General features: G+C 48.0%; 1 protein-coding gene across 1 annotated transcript in view; it reads left to right on the forward strand.

Annotated features, from left to right (window-relative positions):
- LOC144762101 (beta-1,4 N-acetylgalactosaminyltransferase 2-like) overlaps positions 1-12174 on the forward strand; it is a 335968-nt gene that overhangs the window by 152625 nt on the left and 171169 nt on the right. The window lies entirely within an intron of this gene.

Genomic DNA, 12174 nt, shown 5'->3' on the forward strand with positions numbered 1-12174 from the left:
ATATAAAAAACTAATCAACCACCCCCCCGACATGCTCCTTCCCCTAAGAGACAAATGGGTAGCCGATGGATTAGAAATCGACGACGAAGAATGGCTGTATGCCCTGGCCTCACCGCGTGAGGTCGCGATATCAGCACGTTTGCGACGAATCCAACTTAAGATCCTGCACAGAACTTATATCTCATGTACGAGACTACAATTGATGGGAAGGGTCGACACTGGCCTCTGCAAGAGGGGTTGTGGTGGCACAGGAACCTTCTTCTATATACTATGGGACTGCCCAAAGATACAACGTTATTGGAGAAGGGTGGTACAGTGTATGCAGGAGGTGTGGGAAGTGGAGATACGTCTAGAAGCCAAGAGGTGTCTCCTCAATATATGGGAGCCCACTGACCTGTCATCAAAAGGGAGACTTTGGGTAACGCTTGGACAAATGGTAGCAAAAAGGAACATTGCCAGACTGTGGGGGAGCCCTAACCCACCGAAATTGGCTGACTGGCGTACTGATATGGAATGGTGTATGCTGCAGGAAAAGACCGTGTATGTGGCGAGAGGGTGTCCCCGGAAATGGGTGGAAGTGTGGACCAAGTGGAACGACTTCAGGGGAGACATCTGCGAGCCTCCACCCACCAAGCTCACCAGCTCGTAGGAGATCTAAGGAACCAAGTGACTTGGTGATTATGGATGCTCGTACATTTGGTGCTGTTACTGCCTCAAGGGTACAGCGATGGACTTTACTATGCCTACCTGGTGACCGTGATGAGAGGGGGGGGGGGAGTTTGTTTGTACTGTTAGTCCTCTGAGAGGTTCGGGTTAAGAGCGTTTTGAATGAAAAACCAGACCTTAGCTATTATCTTTCGGACCTTTGACCACATGCACTTTACGATGCCGCCGTACCCCCGGGTTGACGGCTATGGGCTGTGTACTTAAGGAAGCAATGCGTAAATTGAGTGATCTGCGGCCGGCCCGCTGGGTTGTAGGCTGGAAGCTGTGTACTGTGGAAGAATGCAATAAAGGTCTTTAAAAAAAAAAAAAAAAAAGATTGGAAGCCGATCGAGTACGCACTGCTCAAGCCCGTTCTTCTCAAACGAACGAGCAACGAGAATCAAGACTGGAAACAGATCGATTACGCACTGCTCAAACCCGCTCGAATGAAACAGGAGAGCAACGAGAATCAAGATTGGAAACCGATCAATTACGCACTGCTCAAGCCCACTCGAATGAAACAGGAGAGCAACGAGAATCAAGATTGGAAGCCAAGCGAGTACGCACTGCTCAAGCCACACTTTCAAATGTTTTCCATATTAAAATGAATATGTTTCAATAAAAATGACACAATGTAAATTGAATGTTATCATAACGAGTTTCCTTGAATTTCCTTTCTTCTGAGATCGCAGCAACGCGCGACGGGTACGTTAGTTAAAAATAAATTAAAGGAAAAAGGTATTTCAAACAGTGTGTTTAAAAATGATTCAAGTTCATCAGGGCGGTACTCTCTGCAGAACACAGTTGGCTCTATCAGGGGCCCCTGAAAGGCTGGGGCCCTGGGCGAGAGACCACTTTGCCAGGGTCCTAAAACGTCTCATCTGTCTCAGTTGTACACAATGTCAACAAGCACTGAAAATGCAATCAGTCTTACATTTTTTGTTAGTGAGAGCTATTGGCATTGTAATTGGAAATGTTTTTTATCTATGTGTTATGGAGTGTATGTATGTGGTGTGTAGTTGAATTATGTGCGTTTGGATTGGATTAGTTAATTGTGTAATTGTGTGGCGTGGATTTGTGTAGTGTGGAGTGGATTTGTGTAGTGGAATTAGGTGGTATAATGTGCTGTGGAATTATGTGGATACTAAGTATGTGGTATTGACTGTCCTGTGGTGTTTAATTTTGTGGCATGCTGTAGAATTGTGTGGTGTTGATTGTATGTATGTGGGGTGTTGTGTAATTGTGTTGTTGATTTATTTTTATGTGGTTTGGTGTGAAATTCTGTGGTGTGGATTGGAAATGTGTGGAGTTGATGTGTGTTGAGTGGAACTGTGTCGATAGCTTTGCATTTTAGGTGATGAAAAATAATGAATAGGTAGTAGTTAAGCTCCAGATCAGAGTGTTTGGGTGTTAAAAAAAAGAAAGACAGTTAGAGCTATTGGTATTGTAAATGTATCTTACCTATGTGTTATTGATTGAAGTCGATGTATGTGGTGTGAAGTGGAATTACCTGGGTTACATTGGAATTGTTAGTTGCCTTATTGTGTGGCATGGAATTGTGGAGTGTGGATTGGAATTGTGTACTGGAATTAGTTGGCATGGTGTGCAGTTGTATTATTTGGGTAATAATTAGTTGTGTTTGAGTGCATTGGGATTATGTTGAGTGAGATTGTGTGCAATGGAGTGTTATTATGTGGAATTGTATTTTGTGTTGTGGAGTGTTATGTAGTGGAGTTTAATTATGTGGTGTGCTGGGGGGCGTGGCCGGCTGCAAGATGGCCGCACCTTGAATGGGCTCTGCCGGCCAAGCATCTAAATCCGACAACATCCTGCAGGCATCGACATATCTTGCACTCTGCTCAGCAGCACACCTTCTCCTGTGGGTGTTCTTCGCTTACCTGGCAGGGCCTGTTGTTCCTGGGTGCCTCTTCAGCGCGGTTCTCTGCCTCGTTGTGGGGACGGTGATCCCGGTCCTCAAACTGCCTGCTTCGCTGCTGGGCCTGTTGCTGTGTGGAGGACGATCCTGTGCTGGGTTCCTTCTGCGGACATCGCCGCTGGACCCCGGCCTCCCCGGTGAGTCGCGCCGTTTCCTGGGTGGGGTGCCTGCGGGGGTGGGGGCCGCCGGCAGTGCGGCCTGGTGTTGTGGTGCTGCTGCCCTGCGGGAGCCTGGCCGGCTCATCTGGGCCCCGCACGGGCTGTGGCGCTTTCAAAGCTCGGCTAGGGGAGCGGTGGACCCCCCTTGCCTCCTCCGCTAGGTGCCTGCCCCGTGACCGGTGTCGGCCTCGGCGCTTCGGGTCCTCAGGGCAGACCTTCCACCTCTGCTGGGCCTCCCGGATTTCTTTGTCGTGGACGCCTGCTGGTGCCTGCCTGCCGCCGGATCCTCCCCGCTCCTGCCCGCGCGGCGGGGAGAGGTGTCATCTGCTGTGCTGCGGTCCCTGTGTGTTGGGGGATCCGGCCGCCTCTGAGTGCCCGACGGCTGTAACCGACCAGCTGCGTGGCCTAAATCTGGAGCTGCGCCCTGCTGCCACCTGAGTCTGCACCCAGTCCCTCGGAGATCTTTGGCCCTCTGCTGAGGTCTGTCCTCGCCCTGCCGCGGCGGCCGCCTGCAGCGGGCCACCACCGCCTGTGACTCTGCTCTTGTGGGGCCCCTCCTGGGGCGCTCTGCTATCGCGTCCAGCCCTGGGCTCGGTGGCGCTACTCCCGCCTCACTCTGTGGGTGTCATGCCTCAAGCCCCCTCCCATCACGCTGTCCCTTTAAATTTGCACTATTTAAGATTCCTTGACCCAGGGAGCGACGCTTCATGTTCTTGCGTCTAGCTCCGTTGGGTCCGGTTCCGTCCTGACTACCTTTGCCTGACTTCCGTTCCAGTGACCTGTTTTCTATTCTCCCCGAGAGAGTTGCTCGGCTCCGTGGTTTCTATGCGAGCCGGCGCTGTCTTTCTCTCTTTGTTCGTTGCAAGCGTTTTGTATCTGCGCTTGTTCATCTGACAACGGATTGTATTACTTTCCTTATCGAGATACCTCCCCGTTCCTTTGGTGTCCCGCCCGGCGGCCGGGTTTGTCTCCGCCATCCGGCGGGATTCCGCTTCTTTCATTTACCCTCTGTGTGGCTCCGCTTGTCAGCCGGGCTTGCTCTCCGCTGACGGGCCGGGCTGACTTGTCCGAACATCCAGTCTGACCCCACCGAAGCAGTGGAGCAGTATCTTAACTGGGTAGGCAAGGCGGTAGACATGCACGCTCCTTTAAAAACCATATCAAAAAACAGAAAGGTGCCTTCAGCACCGTGGTACTCAAAAACCCTTAGACAGCAAAAACAGATTTGTAGAAATAAGGAAAGAACCTGGCGTAAAACATACGATAACTTAAGTAAAGCCCAGTATAAAGATGAACTCATCATCTATAAAAAAATGATTCAGGAGGTAAAAAAGGACTACTTCGAGCAGCAAATTAAGCAATCAAAAAATTCGAGTCGACAACTGTTTGAAGTAGTTAAGACTCTGGCAGGGAAGGTGGTAGATCTGAATCCTCCTCACACTCAGGAATTCTGCAATAACTTAGCAGATTACTTTTTTTCAAAAGTAAACGATATATATGCAGAATTCTCGGTTACTCCATCAAACACCAGCACACATCCTAAATCATCAAAAAACAGCATGGACTGTTCGTTTTCCCGATTTAGAGATATGACGAATCAGGAAATAGGAGATATCATGAGACTGGTTAAAACAGGTTCATCCTTAGATCCCTGCCCCCCTAAAATTTTTATTCCAGTAACTGATGTGGTGAGCAAAGTCATAACCCCCATCTGTAACGCCATGTTCCAATCTGGGATCTTCCCAGATAAGTTAAAAAACACTCTGCTGAAACCCTTATTGAAAAAGACTGGTCTTGATAAAACAACTCTCAAAAATTACAGACCCATTGCTAGCCTACCCTACCTGGCTAAAATTGTGGAAAGAGCAATGAATGTTCAACTAGCCGAATATATTGAGCAAAACAATCTCCTGGATGAGTCGCAGTTTGGATTCCGGAAACTTCATGGGACGGAGACTGCCCTCATTAAGGCCGCCGATGATATTAGAACCATTAGGGACCAGGGAGGAACAGCTATACTGGTCCTACTGGATCTCTCGGCGGCCTTCGACACGGTCAATCACACCGTCCTGATTGACCGTGTCGAGGAGATGGGTATTTGCTCAAAGGCCAAAAAGCTTCTGGCTTCATTCCTGTCCAATAGAACACAGGCAGTGACACTGGGCGCATTTCAATCCCCTCAGCTCGCCCTCCCATGTGGCGTCCCGCAAGGCTCATCCCTAAGTCCGACACTCTTTAACATCTATGTGTCGGACTTAGCAAGGGTGATCAAGAACTACCGGATGAGCCTTACCTCCTACGCCGACGACACCCAATTGGTGATCGCTATCAAGAACAACGGGGAGGAGGTTGCCGCCAGATTCCAAGAAGGCATGCTTGCCATCAAGGAATGGATGTCTGAAAACTGCCTGCGCCTCAACTCGGAGAAAACCGAGGTAATGATCTTTGGAAATTTATCACCACAGTGGTCCACTCTTTGGTGGCCGACACCCCTCGGAGCCCCTCCAGAACCAGTAAAAAAGGTCAGGAACTTAGGCATTATATTTGACGACAATCTCAATTTCTCCAACCATGCCAACCAGGTTGCGTCGTCTGCTTTTTACAAGCTTAAGATCATTAAAAAAATCCTGCCCTATCTCCCTGAGAGTGCTAGGAAAACAGTGGTGAGCTCCTTAGTACTCTCTTCACTCGACTACTGTAACGGACTGTTTGTAAACGCCCAGGCAAGGGTGGTGGCCAAACTCCAGCTTATACAAAATGCGGCCGCAAGGTTACTAGCTGGCATTCCTAAGTTTCAGTCCACCAAGCATGCGATAAGAAATTTCCACTGGCTAACAGTGAGAAATCGCATCAGATTCAAGACCCTGTGTCTCACCTATAAAGCTCTTAAGGGTCTCGGACCAGCTTTTCTCAAACGAAAACTTCAGTACTATTCACCAAAAAGATCCTTACGCTCCGAACACAGTCACCTACTGGTAGTACCACGCACCAGGACGGTGACATGGGGCGATAGAAGCTTTACCAACGCCGCAGCCAAAATTTGGAACACGCTCCCAAAGGAAATAAAACTGTCACCATCGTTATTTCAATTTAGAAAATTGGTAAAAACCTGGTTATTCGATCAATAATCCGCTCAGTAACAATACGTTTTAAGGCAGATACCACCTCATTCTGGGATTTTCAGCAAAATTATAGCGCCAAGACACCCATGGGTATACGCTGCGCTTTATACATTTTTAAAATAAATAAATAAAAATAGTCCTTCTCCCTTTCTTTTCCCCAACACCGGAGTTGCTCCGCCGGTCAGCCGGGTTTTCCCTGGTGTACTAGAGTTAGTTAGTTAGTGTCCTCCACTTCCTTGATGTGATCCCTGCCCGTCCCTACTCCCTGTATTCCTTGGGGTTATTTAATACCTGTGGAGTTCCACGTATTTGGACTTGGATTCTTGCGTGGACCTGTGTGGATTGGGCTACTGCTACACGTCTCAGAATCACGGTAACAGCGCATTATTGCGCTGCACATATATTGGTATAAGTAGAGAATGTATTGTGGTGTTTGAATACCTGTTTTGTTTTTGTAGTTGTTTCTACAGCTACCAAGAGTATTGGCAACCGAGTTATTGCATTCTCTCAAACCATTGGGTGTGCTTCTTGGAGGTTAAGACAGAGACCAGAGTGAGCAGTATATTTAGTCACTTGTATTACCAGAAATGTAGAAAAAACACTATACTTATGTATGTTCTGCCCTCTTCACTACAGCTCCAGACAAATCCCCTACAAGAGGTTCTTCCATATCCATTCAGGGACATTAACACATATAATTCTAGGTATGAAAGGTTTTTATGTATAGATGTGATATTGATTGTAATATTCAGACTCAAGAAATTGTATTGCAGTCTACTTGTTGCCAAGCACTCAAGAAGGTTGTTGAAACATCCAGTCTGAAGACCCTCATCACACAGTTGTTACCCCCAACCTTTCCTTGTTTTGTCTCCCTGTTTTCCCCTGTTGCGCCTCTCGTGCTCTAGTGTTCGATAGAGTCGGAAGGCTGCAGGGGAAGGCTGTGGATTATTCTTCGGATTCCTGACGCTCCTGCGGAATCATCTTGTATCCTTTACAGAACGTGAAGCCCAAGGGGTGTGTTCTGCCTGAGCGTCATGGATCTTGAAGCAGTCACTCTGGCTGATGTGGCGGGTATGTTGGGGAGTCTGCAGGTTGAGACTCAGACATTGATGGCCAGAGTTGACACCCTACAAAGACAGCATACTCCTGGGGCTACAGGAGGAGGGACATCGGTAGTGCAGGTAACCACTCCTCCTTCAATACCTCTGGCACCACCTGAGCGTTTTGCAGGAGATGCAGCGCGATGCGCAGCTTTCCTTAGTCAATGCCAACTACACTTCTCCTGTAAAGCTCAATGTTTTCCCTCTGATCAGGCTAAGGTAGCCTTTGTAATTTCTTACCTCAGTGGTTCTGCAGCTGATTGGGCTATTCCCTTAGTAGACAGAGATGACCCTCTATTACATAATTATGCATCTTTTAGACGAGAATTCCGTAAATTATTCGATAGACACATATATACTCATTCTGCCGATACAGAATTATTAGAACTAAAACAGGGTACTCAGGATCTAGTAGCCTATATTACTAAGTTTCGCCGGTTGGTGATTGAGTCCAATTGGCCTGAGGAAAAACGCAGTACCATGTTCTACCAGGGTTTGCGGGAGGAACTGAAAGACGCCTTGTCCCAGATAGTTGATCTCCCTACCTCCTGTACCGCTCTCATTGATTTGGTAGTGAAGATTGACCATCGGTTGCATGAAAGGAAGAAGGAGAAAGGGAAGCATGAGTATTGTTATGTTGCTATGAAGGAGAAAAAGATTGCCCCAGAAAAGGTCACTGACGACTGTGAACCCATGCAGATAGGCATAGTCCGAGGACCTCTGACTTCCGAGGAAAGACAGAGGAGAAGAACGCTTCGGCTCTGTTTATATTGTGGGAAAGCGGGTCATTTTCTAAGAGAGTGCCCAGTTAAACCCGCTCAGTCCAAGTTGTCGGGAAACTAGTCAGCCTGGGTTCTTGTGAGACGAGGAACTCAGGTAGGTCCGGACTAACAGTCTCTTCTTCCAATTATACCTACACTCCTACTAATCATTTATACGTATCAGCATATCTAACACAAGGCACACTTGGTTTACACGTTTTGATAATGATAGATTCTGGGGCTTCTGGAAACTACATGGACATGGAATGGGCTAAGGAGAACATGATAGCCAGCACCGAAAAGGAGATCGCCAGTAATGTCACCAACATCGATGGCAGCCCCCTTCTTTCTGGTCCGGTTACTCATCGCACCATCCCAATGCACATGGTTATAGCACCTGAACACCATGAAGACTTAATGTTTGATTTAATTAGTTCCCCACAATTCCCGGTGCTCCTGGGTATTCCATGGTTAAGAACTCAAAACCCTGACATTAATTGGGAAACATCCACTATATCCTTTCCTCCTGTTGCTCCAGTGCCCTTGGTAGGGGCTACTGAGGGAGAAACACACTCAGTCATGGAGAGTCCTGAGGACGGTCCTGTTCTCCCACCCTGCTATCAAGATTTGCAGGCGGTCTTTGATGTACAGGAAGCTGATGTTCTTCCACCACACAGAGTCTACGACTGCCGTATTGATCTCGAGGCAGGAGCTAGAATACCCTGTAGCAGAGTGTATGCACTCACTGAAAAGGAGAATGTATACTTACGTGACTATCTAGACTCTATGCTTGAGAAGGGATTCATCAGACCGTCACGATCCCCAGCCTCTTCTTCGTTGTTCTTCATTCCTAAACGGGAAGGGGGCCTACGATGTTGTATCGACTACAGGAAGCTAAATGAAGTAACCATCAAGAACCGTTATCCTCTTCCTCTTATAGCCTCCCTCCTTGACAGAATCCGCAATGCCCAGTACTTCACTAAGTTGGACTTGCGTGGCGCTTATCATCTGGTACGAGTCAAGGAGGGAGACGAGTGGAAAACGGCTTTCTGCACCAAATATGGTCTCTTCGAGTACCTTGTAATGCCCTTTGGGCTTTGTATTGCCCCTGCGGCGTTTCAATTCTTCATAAATGAAGTTTTGAAAGACATCCTTGATAAGTATGTAATTGCATATATTGATGATCTGTTGATATTTTCCCCCACTTTGGCGATACACCAACAGCATGTACGCAACGTGTTAGAACGTTTGCTAGACAATCGCTTATACTGTAAGTTGGAAAAATGTACTTTTCATACCCAGGAGGTCCCCTTTTTAGGATATATTGTTTCCCCTAGGGGCCTTCGCATGGATCCCTCCAAAGTGGAGGCTGTTCTGGCATGGCCGGCTCCTCGTACAATCAAGGAAATCCAAAGTTTTGTGGGGCTGGCCAATTTCTATAGGCGGTTTATCCGCAATTTCTCAGACCTGGTGTCACCCATTACATCTTTGTTAAAGAAGGGGGTTCCTTTTGTGTGGTCCTGTGAGGCAGAGCGATCGTTTCAGTTGCTAAAAGAAGCTTTCACCAGTGCCCCGGTGCTACATCATCCTGACCCAGCTCTGCCCTTTGTGGTGGAGGTGGACGCTTCTCAAGTGGCAGTGGGAGGTGTTCTATCTCAAGCGGATGCTGTGTCCGGTGAGTGTCATCCGGTGGCCTATTATTCCCACAAGCTCTCCCCGGCTGAATACAATTATGCGGTAGGGGATAAGGAACTTCTAGCAATCAAGAAGGCGTTCGAAGAGTGGCGGCAGTATCTCCTAGGTGCCAGACATCCTGCAGTGGTATATACTGACCATCGCAACCTCCAATACCTCAAGTCGGCAAAGGCACTTTCCATGAGACAACTGCGTTGGTCTCAGTTCTTTAGTGAGTTCGACTTCACTGTCCAATATAGACCTGGCAAACGTAACGGGAAGGCAGATGCCCTATCACGTTTAGGATTTGAGACCCCTACAGATCCCATTGAACCTACACTTATCATCCCCAGAATGAATATTGTAGGAGGAACACAGACGGAGGATGAATTCCTGGCGCAGGTTAGGTGTAGTCAAGCGTCAGCAGACATGAAGACTGTAGTGGGTTCACAGGATACGTCTATGAAAGGAAACCTTGTGTGTGTACAAGGGGGAGTGGTTTTACCAACAAGGAAGTTACAGGAGCAAGTCATGCAGTGGTATCATACACATCCAGTAGCTGGTCATCCAGGGATAAAGAAATCCATTAGAACTGTGCGTGACCGTTTCTGGTGGCCTAATATGCTGGCAGACATAGAACACTTTGTTAAGACATGCTATGTGTGTGCACAAACCAAAGTTTCTCGCCTCAACCCTGTGGGCCTTCTCATGCCATTGCCTTCCCCTCCCGGTCCCTGGCATACGGTGTCCCTTGATTTTATAGTGGAACTACCGCTCACTAAAGCAAAGAACAATACGTTGCTGGTGGTGGTGGATATGTTCACCAAAATGGCTCATTTCGTACCGTTACAGCGTTTACCCACAGCAGTTGAATTAGCCTCCATATACATGCAACACATAGTGCGACTTCATGGTTTCCCTTCTGCCTTGGTCTCCGACAGAGGAGCCCAATTTGTGTCAAGATTCTGGAGGAGTTTATGTTCTTTGCTCCAGATTGACGTCCGTCTGTCCTCAAGTCACCATCCACAGTCAGATGGGCAGACGGAGAGAGTCAATCAGTGTTTTGAGCAATACATAAGGAATCAGGTGTTGCAGTCTCAAGTGGACTGGGATGAGTTGGTTTGGGTAGCAGAAATCTCTTATAACAACAGCACACACTCCTCCATCAACGTCTCTCCATTCTTTTGCTCGTATGGTTATCACCCTAAGTTACTACCCTCAGGTTGTTCCACAGATTGTCCAACCCCTGCTGCTTCAGATAGAGTAGAGATGTTACTCAAGATACATAGGAAGGCATTAGAGAGTCTTGAGATGGCTAAGGTGAGATACACAGAAGGGGCAAATCTACACAGAAGATTGGAACCCATATACACACCAGGGGACGAGGTTTGGCTCTCCACTAAATACATTGCTCTTGGGGGTCCACGCAAGTTCAATCCCAAATACATAGGTCCCTATAAGGTGGAAAAGATAATCAATCCCGTTGCCATAAGATTACAACTTCCACCTTCATTCAAGATTCATCCGGTATTCCATGTTTCCCTTCTAAAACCGGTTGAACCAGGGACTAAATCGCCGGTGAAACCTACTCCGTTAACTCGGCAGGACTCGGAAGAATATGAGGTCGAGACTATCCTTGATTCCCGTAGAGTGAGGAGTACGGTCCAGTATTTGGTTCATTGGAAGGGATACGGTGTGGAAGAGCGTACATGGGAACCCTTTTCTAACATCCATGCACCTCGACTGTTAAGAGCGTTTCATCAAAGATACCCTGACAAGCCCAAACCGGGTGGGGGTTGTTGTGGAGGGAGTGTTGTCGTGATCGTGCACTGGTATGTGCGCCTCCCGTGCTGTCGTGATCGTGCACTGGTATGTGCGCCTCCCGTGCTGTCGTGGTCGTGCACTGGTATGTGCGCCTCCCGTGCTGTCGTGATCGTGCACTGGTATGTGCGCCTCCCGTGCTGTCGTGGTCATGCACTGGTATGTGCACCTCCCGTGCTGTCGTGATCGTGCACTGGTATGTGCGCCTCCCGTGCTGTCGTGGCCGTGCACTGGTATGTGCGCCTCCCGTGCTGTAATGATCGTGCACTGGTATGTGCGCATCCCGTGCTGTCGTGGTCGTGCACTGGTATGTGCGCCTCCCGTGCTGTCATGATGGTGCACTGGTATGTGCGCCTCCCATGCTGTCGTGATCGTTCAGAGGCTCTGTGACTCTGTTAGTAGCTGCAGTTTTTGGTCACATTTTCTGTTAGTAATGCCCATCATGTACAAAACGTATCCATTACTCCTCCCGCTCGGTTCTATGGCGATATATCTGTAAACCGTGGTGATAGCACTACAATGGTTATGACCCCTAAGAGGTGTCGCCCGAGGTGTCCCCCCCTTTCTAGCGCACCCCTGATTAGTTCAGCACCATGGCTCCACCGCAAGGCAGCACCACAGTAAACATGTCTGACGCATACTTCGGGAGGTGGGAGCACTAGGCATCACTAGGCCGGCAATTTCAATGCAAATAGTGTTGCAGGGGGGGCACGATGTGAGGGAGCGCTGCCTACTCCACAATCCTTTTAAATAGACAATTGTTTTTGTTTTTAAAATTTATTTTCATTTATTTATTTATTTTTTAAACTTGCCGGCATGAACCTTTCTTTGCCTCTGATGAGAAAGAAGGTTCCAATAAAATCTGGTGGTCAGGTAAGGAAGAATCCTATGAGGTGC

This window comes from Lissotriton helveticus, chromosome 6 (assembly GCF_964261635.1).
Source record: "Lissotriton helveticus chromosome 6, aLisHel1.1, whole genome shotgun sequence".
NCBI lineage: Eukaryota > Metazoa > Chordata > Amphibia > Caudata > Salamandridae > Lissotriton > Lissotriton helveticus.